Source organism: Ricinus communis, chromosome 3 (assembly GCF_019578655.1).
Source record: "Ricinus communis isolate WT05 ecotype wild-type chromosome 3, ASM1957865v1, whole genome shotgun sequence".
NCBI lineage: Eukaryota > Viridiplantae > Streptophyta > Magnoliopsida > Malpighiales > Euphorbiaceae > Ricinus > Ricinus communis.
The window spans coordinates 20,297,956-20,304,356 of NC_063258.1; the positions used below are offsets into that span (position 1 = coordinate 20,297,956).

General features: G+C 36.3%; 1 non-coding gene across 1 annotated transcript; it reads right to left on the reverse strand.

Annotated features, from left to right (window-relative positions):
- Positions 1-5,682: 5,682 nt before the first annotated feature.
- LOC125369646 lies at positions 5,683-5,789 on the reverse strand. The gene has a single exon (XR_007215323.1). It is a non-coding gene; the product is annotated as a small nucleolar RNA R71 (small nucleolar RNA).
- Between the last annotated feature and the right edge of the window lie 612 nt (positions 5,790-6,401).

Consider the following 6,401-nt stretch of genomic DNA (forward strand, 5'->3'; position numbering starts at 1 on the left):
GTTTGGGATGCTTATGATGAAGTGGTTTGGATCAGAGTGTTATTAGGTAGGCCTACGCGAATTGTCCCTTGTTCTTATTAAGTTGGGTCATAAAATTTTGGACAACAAGAGTGGTTAACTAGTCCTTACTGTAATCCTTGTGTCATCAGAAGTCCTCATGCCTTGAGGGACAATGAATGATGGGGATCCTATATTTTATGAACTAACTTAATGAAAACAAGGGGAGATTCATGTGGGCCTACCTAATGACACTCCAAACCAAATTACTTAATTATTTGTATCACAAAGATAAAAAAAAGCTCACAATCCTGATTATATTACGCTTGGATTCATTGATAACATTATGGTTTCTCCCTTATGAGAGTCAATTTACATCTTGTCCTGCTTGATCTTAAAGCTAAGCCCTAATGCCACTAGTCAAGCTCATCATGTGTTGTCATGCCTAGAAGAATAAGGAATGATAGAGATCCTAATGGTGCAAATCCTGAATTAGAATATTTGTTCGTGACTCTATTCTCATCATTTTCTCTTTCCTTCAAAAGATTCATTTACAAGCATTCGGAGAATGATATCAACACTAGTTCAACTAATTTTCTTTCTTCACATTCCTCTAAGCATTCGGTTGGTGTCTACGATTGCCGCTTCCATGCACTTTCACCCAACAGTCGTGTTTATGCTCCCCAAGTAAAACAAAACCATCATACTAGATAGAGATTAGAAAGAGAGACACAAAAGAAACAAACAAAATGAGAATATAGGTAGGATTTTATATTCGATAAGAAAAGAAATCACAAGTTCTTTATTCTCTTCCATACGGCTAAGCGTAAAGATCAAATCAAATTGATTTAAACACAAGTGTAGATACAGAATACAAGAGAAAGGAAGAATGTGAGGAATAAGTCTATGCTCGCTAGGGCAAGTGTTGATAAGTCCATAAATTTCTTGAAAAAATCCATAACTTGATCTCCTACAAGGTATAAAACTGAAATAATATGCTCATTAGCCTCAAGTATTAAGTTGCATGTGGTTTTTATAATGCGAAAGCCATCATTCCATTAGAAGAAGAAACTAGAAGCTAAATATGAATAAATAAATAAAGAAGGATTAATAAACTAAAGTCAAATCGAGAACCAGAGAAGAGTTGACTGGGAAACAACTTTCATAGTCCCAAATTTTATGAGCCAGCTTAATAAAAATAAGGGTAAATTCAGGTGGGCCTACCTGAAAACACTCAACCCAAATCACTTCATTATATGTATTTCAAACATCAAAACGCTCAAAATTTTGGCTTGTATTACGCTTGGATTAATTAAAAACAACATGATTTCTTCCTTAAGCGCTTAGATTTATGTCTTTTCTGCTTGACCATCAAGTTAAGTCCCAATGCAATCGGTCAAGCTTATTAATTGTGTTCCCTTATTTCCTTATGCCCAGCCTTGCATCATTAGGAGTACTCGTGCCTAGAGGAACAAAGAAGGATGGAGATCCTAATGGTGCAAATCATTAGTCAAAATATTTGGGTGTTCCTTGATTCTCGGCATTCCCTCTTTCCTCTAAAATATTTATCCGCGATCATTTAGAGAATGACAGCAATACACAGTCAACTAATTTTCTTTTTTTTGCATTCGTTGAAGCATTTGATTAGTGCCTATGATTACTGCTTCCACGCGCTTTTCACTCAACACTCATGTTTAAGCTTCTCATATAAAATCAAACCAATATACTAGATAGAGGTTAGAAAGAGAGACATAAAAGAACCAAACAAAGTGAGAATATAGGTAGGATTTCAGATCTGATAAGGAAAGAAATCATAAGCTCTTTATTCTCTTCCATAAGGCTAAGCATAAGGATCAAATTGAATTGACTTAAATAGAAGTATAGACAAAGAACACAAGAGAAAGAAAGGACGGGAGGGATAAGTCTATACTCGCTTAGCACGAGTGTTGAGAAGTGATATGAATGTGGCTATCTTGTGCCAAACCCGTATTCAATGTTGATGTCTTCGCCAAGGATCCTTCATCTAATCAAGCAAAGAAACTATAACTCCCAATAAGACCCTTAAGTAACTTGTACTTAAGAACCTTAATTATAATGAATTAAAGGCTATTTAACATAAACAAAAGTTTAGAGGAAACTAAGTTTGTAAAATACCAAGCCTTCACTTGATAAATTCAGCAAGTTCATAAAAACAAAAAAAGAGAATTAACTCCAAAATAATTAATTTCCAAGAACTCCATTTAAATAGAAATTTGTACTAGCTTATATAGGCCTTAAAGAAACCTAATTCTACAATGATAAGGAAGCAAATAACAATAAGACCAGTAATAGAACTCCTAAACTAAAAGAATAAATTAAGACAAAACTCCTAACATTTAAAAGACTTCTTTAAATGAACAAATACTTATAACGTTCGTCCAACCCTAGTCCATATAACAAACATGACAATTAGGCTCAAATAACATGTAATATGCAACCCGTTGTTGAGTATTGGACTTCGAATAGCTTGACATGATTATCTTGGGCTTATCTTGTTTTGGTCATGCCTCCATATGTTGGATTGAGTTGATAAGAGTATCTTGAGGCCCATTGTCTTAACTAAGCCCAATCTTACTTGGACTTTAAATCGGACTAGGACTCCTAGAAGGATTAGGATTCCTAGTCGAAATAGGATTCATTTTATCGCTTGAACTCTAATATCATCAGAACTCCTTGCTAGATTATGATTCCTAGTAGAATTAGGACTCCTTATTGAAGCAGGATTCCTTGAGCAAGTAGGATTTGTATCATTAGGTTTTCTTGTTGGAGTAGAGTTCCTTGTGTTATTTGGGTTCTCATCAATTATTCCATAAATTTCTTAAAAGAACATATAACTTGATTTCTTGCAAGGTAGAAAACTGAATAATATGCTCATTAGCCTCAAGTATTCAGTTGCGCGTGATTTTTATAGTGTGAAAGTCTTTAATCCATAAGAAGAAGAGGCTAGAAGCTAAATATGAATAAATAAATAAATAAATAAAGATTAATTAATTATAATTTAAATCAAGAACCATAAAGGAGTTGATTGGGCAACAACTCTCAGAGTCCCAAATTTTATGAGCCAACTTAACAAAAATAAGGGTAAATCCGAGTGGGCCTACCTAAAAAAACTTTGACCCAAATTTCTCCATTATATGCATTTCAAACATCAAAGAGCTCGAATTTCGACTTGTATTATACTTGGATTAATCGAAAACAACCTGATCTCTGCTTTACGCGTGTGGATTTACGTCTCTCTTGCTTGATCTTCAAGATAAGCCCCAATGCCATAGGTCAAACTTGTTAATTGCATTCCCATGACTCCTTACGCCCAATCTTATGTCATCATGAGTCCTCGTGCCTAGAGGAACAATGAAGGATGGAGATCCTAATGGTGCAAATCCCGAGTCAGAATATTTGGGCATCCCTCAATTCTTGGCGTTCCTTCTTTCCTCTAAAATATTTCTCACTATCATTCGGAGAATGATATCAATACACGATTAACTAATTTTCTTTCTTCGCATTCGCTGAAGCATTGGATCTGTGCCTATGATTGTCGCTTCCATGCACTTTACACACTCGTGTTTATGCTCAGCATATAAAACCAAACCAACATACTAGATAGAGATTAGAGAGAGACACAAAGGAAACAAACAAAATGAGAATATAGGTAAGACTTTAGATCCAATAAGGAAAGAAATCACAAGTTCTTTATTCTCTTCCATACAGCTAAGTCTAAGGATCAAATTGAATAAATTTAAACACAAGCATAGTGATCTGCATTGTGTTACACATGTTTATATGCCCAATTACTTGCATTTTTGTGCATATTTATCTTGTTTTATACCAGAATCACCTGTGTTTTGGTTCATTTCATGTTTCAAGTGATCATTAATGCACATTATCAGTGTTGAGGGTGATACATGTGAAAACAGACTGGAATTCATTAAAATTGGACAAAGGCTCACACTTCAAGGTTGAGCACGGCCTAGACTCTACCCCTGCTGAACCATTGGCCTTTGATCTTCAAATATCGCTTTTGCGGTTGGGCTACCACGTTCTCCGGAGCAAGGGTTGATTTTGGACTCGAACTTGAGTACACGGACTCGCCTATCTTGACCGACCTGGAGCTTGACCACGACCATCTTGAAATAATTATATAGGCTATTTCGCTTTGTTTTGAGGGGTTCGACATTTTAAACCTTCAACGCTTGAATTTAGGAGACTATTTTCACGCATTGAAGGATGCATTTCAGTGGTTCAAGCATCGCATTAAAGATTAAGAATGGATTTTAAGGTATTCAAGAGGCAATTCGAGGTTCATTATTCAGATTTGGAGACTAAAGCATTCGGTTGAAGAAGAAGGGTGTACATGTTTCCAATTTTCTCTTTTGCATTTGTTCTTTATTTTGTTTTATTCATTAGCATGAGTAGCTAGAGCTGCTGAACCCATTGGGGTTCCTTTGTTTATTGGATTGTACTTCATGTTTATGAGATTTTAATTATCAATTCTTGTATTCTTCTTGCCTTCAGTATTAATAAGATATCACATTATTCATGAGACATTGTGAATTGTGTTCTTTAGATTGCTTTCTGTAATTGAGAAATTCATTTAGCAATTGGAATTTTGAATAGCAAGTACTGGTTAATTATCACCTAGAGATAAGGGTAATTAACTAGCCGGATTAAGAATTAATAACTCTTAATAGTAGTGGATTGATCTTCAGGCTAACCTAAAATCAATCGTTAGGAAGAGATTCCGTCGTTTAGGTTCTTAGGCTTAGAAATTCAGTGTTCTCGAGAGGGAACTCGAATTCAATATAGAATTCGCTCATTTGTAATCATAATTGGTAATCAATCTAATTTCCACCTCTATTAAAATTGAACTAGTTTAATTCCACCTTGGGTTTTCTTTCTTTCCTCGATTGTTTCATTAAACCTTTGCAGATTGCTTGGCATTTAGTTAATCATTTAGCTTGCACCTAGTCATAGATTAGTAACTTCTTCACTATTAGTTAAGGTTAGATAGCATAAGAGACTGGAGTAGTTCTAGGCTCACCCTTTCCTGAGATTACGACCTTGATACTCGCTATTAGTGCTAGTCTGCATCGATGAATTCATTGCCTTAGATTGTAGCTGCATCAATAGCTCATCAAGTTTTGGGGCACGTTCTTTGGAGAACAACCTTGGTGAACTAGAGTGAATTCGTGTCTGTGTTACTCTAGCCATTGTTGTTTTGTGTCTTTTGATTCTTTATTCTTTTATTCATTTCTGTGTTCATTAGTTGATGCCTCTTAATTTCAGGTAGCTTATGACCAGGAGCTCTAATCCTACACCTGTATACCCTCTTACTGAACTAGAGCGATCCCTCTGTCTTTTGAGGAAGCGTATGCAAGAAGAAGAGGAGGCGCGAATAGAGATTGAAGCCCTTGTGAATAGACCAACAGAGATGGGAGACAATAACAACAACTAGGCTACGAATGAAAACTGGACAATGTACGAGTTTGCTATACCTTCTCTTGCAGGGACATAGGCGAGTATATTGACCACAGTAACCGAGGGCCGGCGAAGAGATGGTTGCAGTCACTCCTAGCCAACACTATTACAACATGGAGTTCTTTGGCTGAGAAGTTCTTATATAAGTACTTTCCTCCTGTTAAAACCACTAGATTGAGAAATGACATATCTTCTTTTGTGCAATTCAATAATGAGAACATGTATGATGCCTGGAAGAGGTACAAGGACTTGCTTCGATGTTGCCCACACCACGGATTACCAGTATGGATGCAGGTTCAAAATTTCTATAGTGGTTTGAACCTTGCTACTAGGTAGATGGTAGATGTTGCAGCAGGTGGGGCCCTGAACAATAAGATGCTGGAGCAGGCACAAAATCTGATAGAGGAGATGGCCATGAACAACTATCAATGGCAATCCTCTAGGAGTCGGCCAGTTAAGCAAGGAGTGGTTAACCAATTGGATTCTATAGTAGCCTTGGTAGCTCAGGTGGAGCTCTTGGCCAAGAAAATAGACCAGCTCCAGATGCCAGTTCATGTAGCATAGATTGGTTGCAAGTTCTATGGTGGCCCGCACTACGGTACAAATTGTAATGCGAGAGGTATGTTTGCTTCACCTTCCACTTCTCCTTCTCCATCCTCTATTGTTTCTGCTAACCTTGAACAGGTACGCTATATGGGTAATGCACCTAGAGAGCATAATAACTCAAAAAATGATATTAATATTTAATCATCTAAATTTCTTTCATAACATTTGTCCAAGCATTAGATCGGTGCTTATGATTTTTGTTTCCATGCGCTTTAACTCAACACTCATGTTTATGCTCACCCAATAAAACCAAACCATCATAAAATACATATATTAGAAAGAGA